Genomic DNA, 19,137 nt, shown 5'->3' with positions numbered 1-19,137 from the left:
TAAACTCATATCTGTCCTGTAATTTAAAAATGAAATGACCTTTTACTTCGAAACATGGCTACCAAGGAGGTAGCTAATACAAAGTTTTATTTAAATTTCGAACTGGCTTGCAAGTAGAAAGCTGTTTTTTGAAAAAAAAAAAACAAAGGAACATAATGGCGCGTGAAAAATTATTATTGTTCGTTATTCGTCATTAACCTTAAAAAGTAAAATTGTGTTTTTTTTATTTCCGCGCATTATTTAAAAAAAGCACTATACAAACCTTGGCCACAACTAGGCATTAATGGACTCACGTATGTATGCCTCGGCTACGCCTCGGCCCACATTTAGACGTTCGTCCATCAATGCCTCAGTTGCTGGCCGCTGCAGTAATGTACTATAATATGATAAATATTAATAAGATCATTAGATGCTAAAACAATGATTGTTAGAAATTATGCCCGTCTATCTGTTTGTTTGTTTCTATATTACGAAAAAACTACTGTAACAAATTGGATTTGGTTTTCATAGTTATACACCTCAAAGTCTACCATATGTTTAGTAATGAACAGTAGTTTCCGGGGGAGACCGCGCGGAGGTCGACCTGCCAGGGTATATTTCTAGCAATGGGACTGCTAATGCCCATTACTAACAATTCCTTCTCTCATAATTAGTTTTAATATGTGGATACGAACATTATAATGTATTGTTTATAAAATATGCCGGTTCTTGTTGTATATTTATGATTATTTATTAATTATATTTAATTGTACGTAAAAATGCCGTCTGTTGACTTGATGTAATATATATTTTGGTCTAAATTCATTTGTTTATGAAATTTCTTTCTTATAAAAAACTATATCTATCAATGTATGTATGTAAAAAGGTTCATTTTGAACATATATGTTATGTTACAATAAGAAACTTATATATATATATATATATATATATATATATATATATATATATATATATATATATATATATATATATATATATATATATATATATATATATGTATGTATATATATATATATGTATATGTATATATATATATATATATATATTTATATATATATTATATATACATATATATATCTTGTAATAAGGAAGTTGTAATCGTTTTTCCTGATATAGCCATATGATCACAAGAACGAACAGAAAGTTATAAGGAAAGTATCAACCTGGCATTACTTTATACGATATTTTCGAAAAAATCCTTCCTCTTTATTTATTTATTTATATGTTTATATACATTCGCTTTATAATATAGGTATTAGGTTATAACAAAAATGTACACAAGCGGACTTATCTCTTGAAGGGATTTCTTCCAGTCAACCTTGAGAACCCGCGGGGAAAGGGATTGTTAGTAATGTAGACTAAAAAGCCCATTTCTAGCAATATACCCAACCAGGTCGACCTCCTCGTGGTTCTCCCTGAAAACTATCATGGTTAATTTCAGATGAATTCATCATGATGGGCTAACTGGCCTGTTTTCATTCTCATCTATCACCCTTCACTGGTGCTCCGCCAGCGCCTGCAGCGCCCACAAGGGGATGTTATCGCTCACATTGGGAAAGGCTACCTTAGAACATGGAAGGTCGCGTACAGCGCGCATTAAGAAATAATTCCTCCTTTGATCGCTCAGGTTATGGAGCTTCCTGTCGAGGATTTTCCAAGAGACTTCAGTATGGGATTCTTTATGAAAAAAAGGGTTTTTCAGAGTCTGCATTGAGCGCGTAATGCCTATAATATTGCAGGTGTTCATAGACAACGTTAACTGATTATCATCAGATAGGCCGTATGCCTGTTTACTACCTCACTCTGTGTTTTTTTTTTCTTTTTATACAACTTAGAATAGCAAACAAGCTGACGGCCCACCTGATGAAAAGTGGTAACCGTCGCCTATAGACATGAGTAGTACCATGGATATAACACAGTATACTGTTTCGCCCATGATACCCCCCATGCGTTGCCATTCCTGAGGACTCAGGTGTTATTCCTCTGTATCCTGTAAATTCACGCCATATCCCACCCTACAAACCGAAACACAGCCATGCAAACACAACTGCTTCACGGTTGAAACACGAATGGGACAGACGTACCAAAGCAATCGACTTTTGTACAAAGTCTCCCTCTGGTATGTGTGTATTTTTGTTCCGGTATAACACAAAAACTACTGCAATAAATTGCATGCGATTTACACACTTGTGTTTATGAAGGTCAAATTTAAAACCTAGTATAGATTAAATTTTGACACGTTTATCTGGAAATGGCGTATTTCATTAGTGTTCCTACGTTTGAAATCCAAGCGTACAAAGCAGCTAGCAAAACTTAGTTGTAACATATACAATTATAAATACATACAACTAATATATATATGATTGCCTAGTTCTATGATTAGAAACTACCTCGCCCGGAATGGCCTCTTTTCATCGGCAATCGCTCATAATCCTTTAGCGTTAATTAAACAGGTGAAGGGTACTGGATCAAAGTTAATTTAATCAACGATAAATTTATCCTTTTGACAATAATATTAATTAACCATTATTTACATGTGCTAATACCCGGGGAACCGACAACCGACGGGGAGGAGTCCTATTTTAATGGCGATACCGTACGGGCAAACGTAGTGTAGGACGACCCCTCACTAGACAGAGAGACGACCATAAATACCAATGCATTTAAGGTCGTCACTCCGTTGATAGTTCTGCAGGGAGTTGGTGGATGCAGGTGACTCGGTTTTTATGGCAGTCTATGTAGAAGACATATATTGAGCAACGGTCATATAACGGCTGGCATGATGATGATGATGATGATGAAGATCTAAATTATTAACATAGAAATTTTTATGTTATTACGAACTAGCAACTCGCCCCGACTTTGCACGCTTGAAAATAAAAACACAGACCATGTTACACATATATATGAAAGACTCTCTATATGTGAAAGAATATTTTAAAATTGGTTGAGCAATTTTTGAGTTTCAATTTTAAGCTCTACTTGGAAGTATAGAGTAAATATTCTGTTATTCACTCTATGATGTCCCACTGCTGGACAAACGCCTCTCACATCTCCTTCCAAAACTTTTTGTTTTACCTCAACATAAGCCTATTCCTTTTAAAAGGACCTAGGTCATCAAGCTATCTCTTACTGGGACGGCGTCGGTGACACTGTCCATCAATAGGCATACACTGGGGGGAAAGGGATTGTTAGCAATAAAGTTTGACAGTCCCATTGTTAGCAATATGCCTTATTAAGTCGACCTCCACAAGGTTCCTCCTGGCAACCATCGTGAACAATTCTCGTTGAATTCATCACGATGGGCTAACTGAACTGCTTCATCCTCACCTATCATCCTTCACTGGTGCCCCCCCGGTGTATGTCGATAGCGCGGGTGGGGTTACCATTCCATTGTCACACATTAAAAAAAAACATGCATACACAGGGTAGAGATCTTTTCCCACCAGACATCAGGATCCATATGGCTAATATATTTGCGTAATCCCATTTTAGTCTGGCCGACATCTGACTCACGTCTTTAATTCAAATTTGAAAGCGAAGTATGGTGATGGGTACACGATGCGTCTCTAATTTTTCTCTGGCAAACCTTTTTGGTATTTTAATAAGGAAGGTTGCGGAACTTCTGGTAGTAATAGTGGTGGTCAGTCTTCGAGTGTTGGCAGTCGCACACATACTAATGGTACCGGAATTAAACAAAATAATTCTAAGCAAATGATTAGTTTTTGGTATTTGTTTATATTTGTAACAAGCTGACCCCGACCAAACAGTCGACTCTTTAATTTTTTAGTTTGTTTAATACTTACTCTGCTATTCGAAAAGCCTGGTCAGCTAGTAAGATAAAAAAATAAAAAATAAATTAGTTTTTCAACAATTATATTATGTCAAAAAATAAAAAAAAAATATAAAATCACTCGATTGTTTTGTCTTCCCGGAACCTCTCCACTAACATTTGAACTTTACGGTATGGTATTAAAGTTGAAATTGACTTTTAAGTATAATTACGAATCGTTTGTTTGTGAGTATAGAAAAGTCTTGTTTTTAGACTTTTCCAGGCATTTTTTTTAATTTTTCTCTCCGTAAGAACCACCCTCGTATTTCGAGGAATATTCTAAAAAAAAGAATTAGCGAAATCGGTCCAGCTGTTCTTGAGATTTGTGCTTAGCAACACATTTATTATTTATTATTTACCAGAGAGAGACTTTGTACAAAAGTCGTTTGCTTGGGTATGTCTGTCCTATTCGTGCTTCAACCGTGAAGCAGTTGTGTTTGCATGGCTGTTTCGGTTTGAAGGGTGGGATATGGCGTGAATTTACTGGGTACAGAGGAATAACACCTGAGTCCTCAGGAATGGCAACGCATGGGGGGTATCTTGGGCGAAACAGTATGCTCTGTTATGTCCATGGTACTGCTCATGTCTACAGGCGACGGTTACCACTTTCCATCAAGTGGACCATCAGCCTGTTTGCCATTCTAAGTTGTATAAAAAAAATTTGCAATTCATTTACATATTATAGATTATTATAATTTTTTTTTTTTATAAATTCCTTGTCACAAAATCTACTTATTATTTGGATATTTCTGTTCAAAACGTTGGATCTTTCAATCTGCAAACTTTAATACAGATAATTTCCATCCGTCCTAATTGTGCTTTGTTGTATAAAGTTCTAAGCCGGCAAACAATGAGAGCGGCGGACAATGCGGTAATCAATCAAGTGACGCCACGATCCTCACGCTATCACTGCCAGTTGTATTCATTATTTGTATGTTTTTCTAAACCATTGATGATTAAACTAATTCATCATCAGCCTCATCCAGCTGTTAATTCTCCAGTAATAAGCGTCCTCCTATTGGGGGAATTTTCTAGTAGTTGCAACGCTTGACAGACGGTTTGGCAACCGCATTTATGCTTTGTTAATATTTTAAGAGACACGTTGCTGCCCATTTTTTGACCATCAAGTTCCCTTAGTCGTCTCTTACAACATCCATGGGAAAGAAAGGGGTAGTCCATTTTATGCCGGGACCACACGGTCACATTGAAAAATGTTATTTTTTTTTCTAAATTGACAGATAATAGTAACGTTGCCACACTTCTGTAAGCAAAAATTACCAACGCTCTTAAGCCTTTTTTAAAAAGAGCTTACGTTCTCAATTCGTCTAATTTTTATTTGCAACTCTATTAAGTGGCATATTAATAATATAATGGCCTGTTTGTATGACAAATTTTATTAATATTTGTTTAGTCGTTTAAGCGCGATTCAGTGATCAACAACTAAACTTCTTTAGGGCGTTTCATATTCTTCATATCTATTCGGCTGGGTCGCGTCTGAGTGAATTGCTTTAGTTAAATGGACATTTTTTTATTGTTTTTCTTTTTTTTTAACTAATATAGTTTGTAAGGAAATTGTTACTAACAAAATGGACCAAATAGTAGTCTGCAAAATATATAAATATATATATATTTATATCACAACCTGTTAAGGTTTAACAGATTATTTATTTAATATGTTGCTAATTTTGTATACACAGAATAGCTCTAAATAGAACACAATTTTCGGCAATCTATGTCTACAGATAAGAATAGTAAATCAGGGCTCGCAACAGAATACATGGTTCCGTACAAAACAATAGCATAATAGCCGTGTGCCCGTATGAATGAGCGTATCTCAGGAAACGCCGTGGTTTTGGTTATTGTTTTATTAGCTGGTGCATTATCTTTTGAAATGTATTGTTAGTGGACGATGCGCTAGGCTAATTTATTATGTACTAGCTCAGGTGTTTACAGTTTCTGTTCGTATCTTCATTGTAAGAACTTATTTTGTGATTACCAGCGCCATCTGTTAGCGACTCAATAGAAACCGGGCCGGAGTGAAGTTAGCGAACGCGACAACTTCATAGCTCCAATCCGTTGCAAGAGCTAACGGATATTTTAAATACACTATCGAGAATGTTGAAAATTTACTATTTAACCATTTTTTTTCATCGCGTTTAATTCTTATAATGTATTTAAAATTAGTCAACGGATAGAGCATGCACAATTTTTTTTTATATTCATATAATACAAGATACAAGATTCAAGCAAATATTTAGGCATAATTAGATAGCTCAAGACGCATTAAAAATGAACACGAAATGGTATAGTACGTTTCAATAGAAATTAATAAAAATATAAACAAATGAATAATTGATCCGACAAGAGGACAATCTGCTGATATGAAATAAACTATTATTTGACATTAGTAAATAAAAAATCCTGGGCCATTTTATACGATATTACGATTTTTTAAAAAGTACATTAGAAGAAAAAGCAGAGGCAAAAAGAAGTAAGGGAAGACTGTGAAATAACTACATGGAACAGATAAAGGCAATATTAGGTGTCACGTCGTATAGTGAGAATAAAGATATGGCCGGGAATAGAGCTGAACGGAAGAGAATGAATGAATTAACTATTAGATTAGAATTAATTACCAGAGGGAGACTTTTTACAAAAGTCGATTGCTTGAGTACCTCTGTCCCTTTCGTGTTTCAACCGTGAAGCAGTTGTGTTTGCATGGCTGTGTTTCGGTTTGAAGGGTGGGATATGGCGTGAATTTACTGGGTATAGAGGAATAACACCTGAGTCCTCAGGAATGGCAACGCATGGGGGGTATCATGGGCGAAACAGTATACTCTGTTATGTCCATGATACTGCTCATGTCTATAGGCGACGGTTACCACTTTCCATCAGGTGGGCCGTCAGCTTGTTTGCTATTCTAAGTTATATAAAAAAAAATTATTATACCATTGAATGAATTCAGTGGACTGAAGTCTACATTGATATTGCGATAGGTAATTAAACCTCGAAACGATGCATCTTCAGGCTAATTAATAGATCGTTACTCGGAGCCTAGTGTTGAACGTTAGGTGCCCAGACTACAAAACTGTATAGTCTAGGTGCCAAATAATAATAGTCAATCTTTAAATGTTTGCAGTTGCCAGTCACATGCATACTAATGGTAGCGGAATTAAGCAAAATAATTCTATTTCTATATTTACTCTTTATTAACCACATTACAAAATAAATGTCTAGTACTTTTTTTCTAATACAACTTAGAATAGCAAACAAGCTGACGGCTTACCTGATGGAAAATGGTAATTGTCGCCTATAGATATGAGCTGTACCATGGACATAACAGAGTATATTGTTTCGCTCATAATACCCCCATGCGTTGCAATAAATTTGCTATTTTTATATAATTTATAATTTAATAGAAATATGATAAATTTATAACGAGGATGACATAATTTAAGTAAACTATAATTTAATGAAACTAAAACTTAAAATTTTGTAAATTATGTATAAAGACACCAATTTATTTACCATTCTATCATCATCATCATCATCATAACAGCCTTTAACTGTCCCCTGCTGAACATAAGCCTCCTCTTGTGGAGATCTACCAATAGTTGCCACGCTTGGCAGGCGAGTTGGCAACCGCAGTTAGGCTTTGGTGATGTTTTAAGAGGGACGCTGCTGCCCATGTCTCGCCCTCCCTTAGTTGCCTTATCTCGCTTAGTTGCCATTTACGATACCCATGGGAAAGAAAGTGGTAGCCTATTCTATGCCGGGATCACACTGCTATTCTATGTATAATAAAAAATACTTTGTTTTCTTTCCAGTTCCCTTCTCCATTAGAAATAATATATTTATACCAAACTTTAGCATTAAATGAGTCAGTAAACACCAAGAAACAACAAACGAACGCACTTTTATATTTATACTATTAGCAAATGTAAGGTACCATTATAAATTACTTCGTAGTTGACTAATATGACCATAAGAAATACTCAAAGGTCAACAAACGTTCGCTAACATAGATTAAACGAGCGCGGAGATACGACAACACGAGACGGGTAAAGAAATGCCTACAATTTTCCACGTGACGCTCTGTACCAAGTACATCATTAATAACGAGTGTCCCGAGACCAATGATGGGAACGCTCCGTTTATAAAAGCAATCTTCGAAATGGCTATAGATATATTTGAACAATTTATTCCACTGGCTTTATGGAGACTAATCAATTTGAATATTTTCTTTTTTACAAATGAAAATAAAGGTCCGTGGAGAGGGGCGATTTGTGCTATTAGTCACATCTGTTGTTATTGAATCTGTGTACAGTATTATTTCGGTTATGTAGCTTAATGTTTTAGCGAAGTCGTTATTTTTACATCAATTGATGGCTCGTTGGCCTTGGTTTGGTATTGGGGTCGATCGACAATTATTTAATGTCTCCTCATAGAACTGACGTTTACAGGGTTTGCAAAAAATGGGTAACATATATACTATAGATACACAAAGACACATTTACAGAATGTAAACCTCTCTCTCACTCTATCTCTCTCTGTGTTAATATGTGTGTGTGTGTGTGTTAATGTGTGTGCGTGTACGTGCGTGTGAGTGCGTGCGTGCGTGCGTGCGTGCGTGCGTGCATGAGCGCGTGCGTGCGTGCGTGCATGCGTGCGTGCGTGTGTGTGTGTGTGTGTTTAGGAACATCTATTAGAACGCCGTTTTGTTTGAAATTTTTGACTCAAGGCATATAATTTTTTATTTGTTCTATAAACATCTTATCAAAATCGGTTCAGTAATTTGGTTTCTAAATCAAAGTAACCGGTTTTGCAATAATAGAAGTCGGATTTATTTGTGGAACAAGATTGTTTTCATATCTCGGTTAATCAATATATCATGTTCGGACGAAGTCGCAAATAAATCCTTACGTATTATATTGTCTGTGTCCTTACTAATATTATACACGTGAGAGTGAGTTTTTTTGTTACCTTATAACGCCTTAATGGCTTGAATAATCACTATGAAATTTGCTATAGACGTACTGTACGGAGTGAAGAAGGCATAGGACACTTTCCCGATCAGTAAACATATCCCAGTGATGCGGACAAAGACGCTGGTAAAAGCTAGTACTTACTCAACAAACAACTTATATATTTACATTTTCAATTTTGAAGTCTATAAATCGAGGTTTTTGAGCATGCGGCTCACCTGATGGTAAGTGACTGCCGCCGCCCATGATCACCCACAACACTAGAGCAAGTGTGCTGCCGGCACACTTCCTGCACTTGCTGGGGGGAAGGGATTGTTAGTAAAGCGGATATGATCGTAGCTAGACCCAAGTTTAAAGTAGGGTAAAAGAAGTTTTTGGTAGGGCATAAGCCATAATTAAATGTCTGTGGAAAAGCGAATCTATCTAATTTTCTTAGAGTCTTTCATTTTAAGGTAGTTCATTGGGCCTTTTAAAGTAGAGTGTTGCCTGTCAATGCTCCCCCCTAGCTACAGCCATGAATGCGGATTACCAATCCCATTCATAACATTATGCTCTATCCTGACCTGATAGGGTATATAAGGAGGTTTCCCTTGAAAACTATAATGGTTAATTCCACATAAATTAGCGTTACAATGTTCTAACTGACCTGCTTTCATCCTAACCTAATACCTCTCACTGGTGATCCGCCAGCGTACACCGATAGCGAAGGCAGGGTTCTATTTTTACTCATTTAAAAAAAAAGGCCCTTTTACTAATAATATATTAGGTCATCACCACGTAAAATAAAAATATTTAACTAATTGAAGCTAACATAGCATATTGAGTTTTTTTTTATATACAATTTAGAATGGCAAACAAGCTGACGGTTCACCTGATGGAAAGTGGTAACCGTCGCCTATAGACATGAGCAGTACCGTAGACATAACAGAGTATACTGTTTCGCCCATGATACCCCCCATGCGTTGTCATTCCTGAGGACTCAGGTGTTATTCCTCTGTACCCAGTAAATTCACGCCATATCCCACCCTTCAAACCGAAACACAGCCATGCAAACACAACTGTTCACACAACAGTTATCACAGTCGTATACCTAAAAGAGTAACTTACAATCTAAAACACGTTTTTTATAATAATTTCGATATGGTATCTAAAGGTGACCTATTTCTGAAATCCATTCGAATAAAGTAGCGGACAAGAAGGTAATTTTTAACAAAATATATGTTACAACAAAAAACAATATTAATAATTCATTTATAACTATACTATACTTCACAAACTAGACTCGGTCTGTACTGTCTGTGAGAAACTAGACAATGAGAAATTATACAATACAATGAGAAACATTTATAACATGAGAAATGAATACAAGTATTCATTTATACAAACCGGTTTGCTCAACTAATTCAATCTAGACTAATATTATAAATGTGAATGTATGACGACTCAAGCATAAATCATAAAATTAGACATATATGTATATACAACTAGCGACGCGCCCCGGCTTCGCGCGGGTACACATTACATCACATCACATTAGAAACTTCTAAATTTATCAGTGTTTCTCTACAATATTATGCATGTATTATACATATAAACCTTCCACTTGAATCAATTTATCTATTAAAATAATCCGCTTCGAAATCCGTTGCGTAGTTTAAAAGATTTAAACATACATAGGGACGGACAGACAGCGACAGCGACTTTGTTTTATACTATGTAGTGATGATAAATGGAATAGAAAAAAATATATACGTACATAAAAGTTGTCTGGGAGAGATCGCTATTTAACGATATCACCGGCCATTGTTGCCTCTTTATCTTGCTTTTATGTAATTAAGTTTATGTAATTAAGAAGAGGCAAAATGTTGGGCCACCTTATACGACATGACGATTTTTTTAAGAGCATAACAGAAGAAAAGACAGGGCAAAAGAGGAAGAGGAAGACCGAGGATTAATTACATGGGACAGATAAAGGAAACACTAAGCGTCATGTCGTATAGGGAGATAAAGGATATGGCCTGGGATAGAGCTGGCTGGAGGAAGATGCATGAATTAGTTGCACCGACAAGAGGAAACTCTTAAATGAAAATGAATAAATTAAGTTTATGTAATTAATTATTTATATTGTTCGTGTACATATTATTAATATTTATAATCTGTATCATTCTTTGAAAGGAAAAATAAAGGGTTTTCATTTATTCATTTATTTTTAATTCGATTACGTGAATAAAGTTGCGGACTAAACAAATATATTCGTGTTTCAACCGTGAAGCAGATGTGTTTGCATGGCTGTGTTTCGGTTTGAAGGGTGGGATATGGCGTGAATTTACTGGGTACGGAGGAATAACACCTGAGTCCTCAGGAATGGCAACGCATGGGGGTATCATGGGCGAAACAGTATACTCTGTTATGTCCATGGTACTGCTCATGTCTATAGGCGACGGTTACCACTTTCCATCAGGTGGGCCATAATGGTACTGCTCATAAGCAGTACCATGGACATAACAGAGTATAATGTTTCGCCCATGATATCCCCCATGCGTTGCAACTCCTGAGGACTCAGGTGTTATTCCTCTGTATCCAATAAATTCACGCCATATCCCACCCTTCAAACCGAATGCTCAATGCTCAAATACAATCACATCTCTATCTCTTTCTCTCTCTCTCACGGCTGTTACATATTCATCAATCTATTCATACAAGCTCGCCGGTTACGAATACTTTTTACTTGGCCCCTTTTCATCGCGTCCCGTTTGTCTGACTAGGGCGGTCCCTACCGACATCTCCGCTGATTGCTCGGTATTATCTCTAAGTGAAAAACACAAGTAGGTTTTCCTCTCGGGATGGGTAATATATAGTTATATAAATATATATATTGCATTTACAATATCTATATATTGGGGGGAAAGGGATTGTTAGTAATGGAGACTGAGAATCCTATTGCCAGCAATATACCCAACCAGGTCGACCTCCTCGCGGTTCTCCCTGGAAACTATCATGGTTAATTCCTGATGAATTCATCATGATGGGCTAACTGGCCTGTTTTCATTTTCATCTATCACCCTTCACTGGTGTTCCGCCAGCGTATTCCGTTAGCGCAGGCGGGGTTACCATACCATTTTCACTCATAAAAAAGAAATATATATATTGATATAAGATCGTATTATATAATAATGAAATAAATAGATAGATCGATACCAACTGGTATGAGTGATATTAAAATAGGTAATGACCTTTTCCGCCATCAATATCCAGAGGAGAAGGATTCCTTTGCTATTATAATTGAAGAAACTTGCCACTCTTTAATGCATAAACTACCTAAACAGATTTCAGGTGGGGAGAAGGGATTGTTAGTAATGGGGAGGTTAGTATCCGTTGCTATCATTGTACCCTATCAGGTCGACCTCCACTCGATTTCCCCTGGAAACTATCGTGACTAATTTATCGTTGAACTCGTCATGATAATCTAACTGATCTACCTTTTCATTCTCACCAATCACCTGTCACTGGTGCCACGCCAGTGTATACGGATAACGCAGGCGGGATTACCATGCTATTTTCGCCCATTAGAAAAATGGATTTCAATAAAATTTGGTACACGCAAGACATCCTAAAACATAGGATATATTATATAATGTTTCACCCAGGCAGAAGTATTATATACATGTATGATATACAAATAACAAATCCAATATATAGGTTTCGGAACGGTAACGATATTATGTTTTCTTTCCTCTGCAACAAGTATACTTTTTGACAGCTTACAATGCCTCTTATTAATTGCTTACAAATTATTTAATTTAAAACTAGTTTCTAACCGCGATTTCGTCCACGCCACTGGAATAGTAGGCGTGTCGTTAGCGGTAAAGTATATATATATATATATATATATATATATATATATATATATATATATATATATATATATATATATATATATATATATATATATATATATATATATATGTAATATGTAGTAACAATATTTATACATATTGTAATAGTAATTTTCTGCTTGCATCATGGTTGACTGATAGAGAATATGTACCATATGTACACTTATATTACATAATTGTGTATTAAACTTTAAAGAAATAAATAAATATTTCTAATATTAATAAGAACAGTATCTCGTCAACGTTTCTCGCTATTAATAGAAACGTAGAATATATTTTTACACTAACAATAGACAAGTGTAAAAATAGAAAAAACATTTACACGAGATATCGCTAACACATAGCTGTGTCTAATAACCGCACACGCTAGTTTTACGAGCTCTCGTCTCCCACCTACGCGAATGTTCATTATTATTTGTCTATTGTTACTTTTAAATATAGAATAATGTATTTATAATATAAAATAAATGATAATAATAAGTTCCAATCGACCTATGGTCCCGGTATAGATTGGTCTACCCCTTCTTTTCCTGTGGGTGTCATAAAAGAAGTTTGTTTTTTCAATCGACTTCAAAAAAGGTTCTCAATTCGATTGATTTTTTTTTATACAACTTAGAATGGCAAACAAGCTGACAGCCCACCTGATGGAAAGTGGTAACCGTCGCCTATAGACATAAGCAGTACCATGGACATAACAGAGTATACTGTATACTGTTTCGCCCATGATATCCCCCATGCGTTGCCATTCCTGAGGACGCAGATGTTATTCCTGTGTACCCTGTGAATTCACACCATATCCCACTCTTCAAACCAAAACACAACTATGCAAACACAACTGCTTCACGGTAGAAATACGAATGGGACAGAGGTACCCAAGCAATCAACTTTTGCACAAAGTCTCCATCTGGTAATTGTGATTTTTATATTTCTTGTAATTGTTACCTCATATCTCTGGCAGTTCTAAACCGATTTAAAAAAAAAATCGTTTGTTACCTGAAAGGATTTACTTACAAGATTGGTCCCATGAATGTTTTATTAAAATCGATTCAGTAGTTTAGGTTTAAAACCAAAATAACATGTATTACCACATTTGAAGTTGTTTTTTTTAAGAACGCATTTTTCTTTTATAGTTTTTTTTTTTAGAGATACATGCAGTTGTTTACGTTAAATAGGTCGACATGTGACCACGAATCTCTCAGCAAGTACGGAGATAACACGGGTCATGAATTCGAACAACTGAAGAGGGGAAATTCTTCCCTCGACTGTTGTCCGGACTATGACGGTTCACCAAGTGCTGTTTCACGCTACACTTGAAGTACCCAAAGTAATAAGAAAAAAGGAAAAACGTCATGGAAAAAGCCATCCCACAATGGCGCCGCGCCGTTCGGAAAATGTGCCGAAATATCGCCAACTGAAAATAAATAATCGTAGACAAAAGGAAAAGTGACGGTTAATAAAAAAAGAAATAAATAAAAGATTACTGAATTTCGGTTTTGAAGAACGAGTTATTGTCATAGACTTAGATAGACGTGGACGACAAAAGTACTTCAACTTAGATTTATTGTAAATTACTTGCTAATTTGTAAAGAGGTTTCTTTAAGTCGGCAACGCGCGCGTAGGTATTGCAGGCGTTCATAGGCTACGGTAACTATTTACCATCAACTGAGCCGTATGCTTGTTTGCCATCTCAATGATATATAAAAAACAATAAACTTCCAATTGTATCTTTCTTAAAAAAACAATATTTATTTATGTATTAATGTTATATTATTATTCATGTACTTTTATTATTTATATACGTAGGTATATAGAGTTGTTTTTATATTTTTTTACTGGGTATTATTTAGTTTATATTTAATTGTATGGTTATTACCCTTATACATTCTACAGTTTTCTTTCAGCTTCTCAAAGGTTGACTGTAAGAGATCCCTTTATGGGATAAGTCCGCCATTGTATATTAAATCATTTATCAGTATTCAATGTGAATTATACAATAAAGATTTGACAATACAATACAATAATTTTTTTTTATGTTTTGGAAAATATACAGCATGATTTAATTAACACATTGTCAAGTTACATTTATGTTGAACCGTAAAATACCAATTTTTTTATACCACAAAAGTGATATTTAATGGTTCAACTTTTTGGCACAAACTTTTATGGTAAAACTCGTACACTTATACCACTTCACTCAATTTTCTGAATCTTTTCTCCAATTAATTTCTATTTTTTTTTTATCCGTTCCTTCAAATTGACCGTTCCAAATAAATAAAGCAAATAAAGTAAAAGATTTTAACACATTATTCTTGTATTTTGTTCCATTCACCAATATTATTGTATCGTAGGTGACCTCAGGCAAACCATTCCGGTTGAATGTAACAAAACATAATACCTAAATAAAAAACTACCATATTTCTATTTCATTCCATTTTACTTCGCAATAAACTCTTCAAGTTTTGACGATGCTAACTTTATATAAAAATAAGGCCAGCTGTTTTTAATGTACTCATATGCCTTTTTCTGGCCTGCCAAACGTGGCAACTACTGGTAAAACCCACCAAGGGGGAGGCTTAAGTTCAGCAGTGGACAGTTAAAGGCTGACACGACGAACTCCGATTATTATTTGGGGGGAAAGGAATTGTTAGTAATGGGATCTAATTGACTCATTGCTGGCAATACACCCTATCAGGTCGACCTCCACGCGGTTCCGCCTGGAAACCGTCGTGGTTAAAATAAAAAACGAATTATTTTAACGATAAATTAAATAATGACTATTAATTAAGATGAGTTAACAGCCAACCATAGGGAGGAAAGGGATTGTTAGTAATGGAGACTGAGAATCCCATTGCTAGCAATATACCCAGCCAGGTCGAGCTCGCGGTCCCCTGGAAACTATCATGGTTATTTCCTAATGAATTCATCATGATGGGCTAACTGGCCTGTTTTCATTCTCATCTATCACCCTTCACTGGTGCTCCGCCAGCGTATCCCGTTAGCGCAGGCGGGGTTACCATACCATTTTCACCAATCAAAAAAAAAGAAAAAAAACTAACCATATTAATAATAATTAATAAAAGCTTAAGCCTGTAATTAACTATTATATTAAATTCATATTATTATTTATTTCACAAACACGGAACATAATGCTAACGTTTATAAATATACGAAATATCAAAATTATATCAGAACTGGCTATCACTTTATGATAAATAGATTCCGTGTTATTTATTTATTTGTAAAAAAAATATAATATATTTTTTTATACAACATAGAATGGCAAATAAGCTGACGGCCCACCTGATGGAAAGTGGTAACCGTCGCCTATTGACATGAGCAGTTCCATGGACATAACAAGTACTGTTTCGCCCATGATACCTCCCATGCGTTGCCATTCCTGAGGACTCAGGTGTTATTCTTCTGTACCCAGTAAATTCATTGCCATATCTAAACCGAAACACATATTATTTGAAAAAATAAGATTTTAAATTGTTCGAAAAAAGAAACAAACTTTTATTAGAAATAGACAATGACATTACATACACACATACAATACACACACACATACACATCATTGAAGTATGTATTTTTTTGTGTGAATGACATTTGCTGTAATTCTCACTCTGTAACAAAAAGTTTACGTACATAGCTATATTTAAGTACGTAAGTTGATATATTACAAAGCCCTCGGGAATGGCAACGCATGAAATATATGGGCGACATAGTATACTCTGTTATGTCCGTGATATTGTTCGTGTGTATATATATTTTTTTTAATGGATGATAATGGAATGGTAACCCCGCCTGCGCTAACGGTATACGCTGACGGGGCACCAGTGAGGGATGATAGGTGAGGATGAAAAGGCAGGTCAGTTAGCCCATCGTGATGAATACATCTAGAATTCACCTTGATGGTTTCCAGGCGGAACCACGTGGAGGTCGACCTGATAGGGTATATTGCTAGCAATGGAACTAATATTCCACATTATTATCTAATAATACATATATATGGACTAATAGTACATATTATATCTCTACCCCCCATGGTCGTGTGTATAGGCGACGGTTACCACTTGCCATCAGGTGGGCCGTCAGCTTGTTTGCTATTCTAAGTAGCATAAAAAAGTTTTTAGACTAGGCATAACATATAAAAAATAAAAGAATTTAGAATCTAATCCTTTGTTATCTACAATGACTTGACATATAATTAGAAGGCATAAATAATAGGTAGGGTACAGTTTATGGGTAGGGTATTCTAAATAGCTGAACCAGCAAATGTTGTTTTACCCCCTCTTACCCTCATACCGGGTTAATTATATCGAGGGTCAGTTATCGGGATGAAAACTATTCTATCTCTCAAATTGCAACAAACAATATACATTAGCAAAATTCCATTAAAATCGGTCGAGCGATTTCGGAGATCAGCGTGAATAAATATTGGAAAACCGGATTTGTATTTATATTTATATATACGTACTTATTTAGATATTATTCAATAATATTTAAATGTCAAAATAAAAAAAATATCTTAAGAAAGTTACGTTGTGATAATTAAAAAAATGTGTACAAATATTTATTAAATATTCCATAAATGTCTATAAATTTTTCTTTTCCATTAATATAAATAAATATATTTCTTTTCCATTAATATAATTTTTTCTATACAATAAATAAAATATGTATTGATAGTGTCCATTGTTGTCATTTGGTGTATTTTTGAGTTTTTAATAATTTTGATAGAACATCGGCAGCGTTTTCGCCTTTTGACGTTCTTTCTATGTTCATATTTAAGTCCTTAAATTTTTCCGAAATTGTTATATGACGAAGAAAAAAATATGTCAGCTTAATTAAAATAAAAATAAATTTAAAATAAAAATCATTCAAGTTCGAATTTAATTACAAAGTTTATTTTTCTTTAAATGTTCTTTAAATTATGTTTTTAAACTAATTAATTTTAAAAATTAAAATTCAAACCGTGAAATTGTTGAAAGTGTCATAAGCCGAAATATGTAATTTTAATTAAAACGAAAATAAAATAGTGGAATACTTAAAACATTTTTGTTTAATTACTATTATTATTTTATTTCAAATTCTATAATTATTCAAACTTATCAAAATTAACAAGAACTAATTAAACATATAAGTGTAAAGTAAAACTAAATTAATATCAACGGCCAATAATCACGATACAAAAATAAAAACTTCATCGCGTGGCGGTAATAAGGTAATTCATCACAATTTTATTTAATTTCACGCCACCGCTGTTCACCGGTCACTGATTGTTCATTGAAAACACACATCGCATACTTTATGACAGTAATAATACGGCTTACAGTCGGTATTAAAAGTTTTAATAACAGTAATTGCACAGCAAACCTCTCCCATTAGAACGACCGAAACATTTAATAGCACCTATTTATCACACGCTCACCAAGAAAAAACATTTGAATTTTTATTATAAAGCGGAAAAAAAAATCCAAAAAAATTTTAATATTGGAACCTAATAAAAAATAATGTCAACTTACATGAAGAAATTCCAAATTTAAAATTTGTGTCACATCACTATTTTAATATCAATCACACACACACATAAGTCACACAGTCACGTCACAGTATGTACACGTTCAAAAATCGATGTTATATTTTTTTTCAGCCCGTACCGGCGTACGGCAGGCGGGCGCGTGTGATACCGACGCGATTTATCTGCGACTGCGGACGAAAATGGCGATGGCGCTGCAATCGCTCGGCTAGATACGCCCGGGGTGGAAATGGCGCACTTTTTTCAATATGTTTTTTTTTTCTTTATTATAGAGTGTAATAAGGTTTAACGCGTTCCGTTATATATGCTTATGATAAAGAAAGGGTTTACTCGTACCGTTCATAGAAAGAATATAGTAAACAGCTTCATTTGCTAGTGAATCTAGTACTATGTTTACTCAAAAGTTCTGTAGACAGCCAAGAGGCTTGATTCAAGCTCGTAGACTTGAGGTTTCATATTTAAATTGAGTACCCAAATTACCTTTGCTTGATCAAGCCTTCTAAATAGTATTAAGTGTTCGCGTCAAGTCAAAATATAAATATAGTTTATTTTTAATAGAAATTAATGAAAAAATAAACAGATAATTAATCGATCCAACAATAAGAATCTGCTGATCTCCAATTAGTAGTATTATAAATAAAAAATAAATGAACTGATAGAATTATTAGATTTGTTACTATTTTTATTTTTTATTTTAATCGTAACAAAACTAGATTGACTTTTTATATTTTCACGGTTGATTTTATATATATTATATATAATTAGCGGCTTTCGCAACAGGGTCGAAATATTGACTTGTTCAAATAAATAAATATTTGTGATAAGAAGTCGTTAATTAAGTACAAATAATATTAAGTATAACATTAATATTGATTACTGTTGCTG

General features: G+C 34.7%; 1 protein-coding gene across 4 annotated transcripts in view; it reads right to left on the bottom strand.

Annotated features, from left to right (window-relative positions):
• The window catches only part of LOC113521621 (zwei Ig domain protein zig-8-like), a 253,051-nt gene extending 234,610 nt beyond the window's left edge, over positions 1 to 18,441 (bottom strand). For 3 of the 4 annotated variants that reach the window (XM_052899818.1, XM_052899819.1, XM_052899820.1), the window contains exon 1: positions 18,239 to 18,441. The gene's annotated coding sequence lies outside the window, so the exon portion shown is untranslated. The remainder of the gene's footprint in view (positions 1 to 18,238) is intronic. The other variant, XM_052899821.1, reaches the window with a different exon arrangement.
• Between the last annotated feature and the right edge of the window lie 696 nt (positions 18,442 to 19,137).

The sequence above is a fragment of the Galleria mellonella genome, unplaced genomic scaffold (assembly GCF_026898425.1).
Source record: "Galleria mellonella isolate WM207_F2 unplaced genomic scaffold, CSIRO_AGI_GalMel_v1 utg63, whole genome shotgun sequence".
NCBI classification, from domain to species: Eukaryota; Metazoa; Arthropoda; class Insecta; order Lepidoptera; family Pyralidae; genus Galleria; species Galleria mellonella.
Note: the sequence above shows the minus strand (reverse complement) of the source record. Positions and strands in the feature narration are given on the sequence as shown.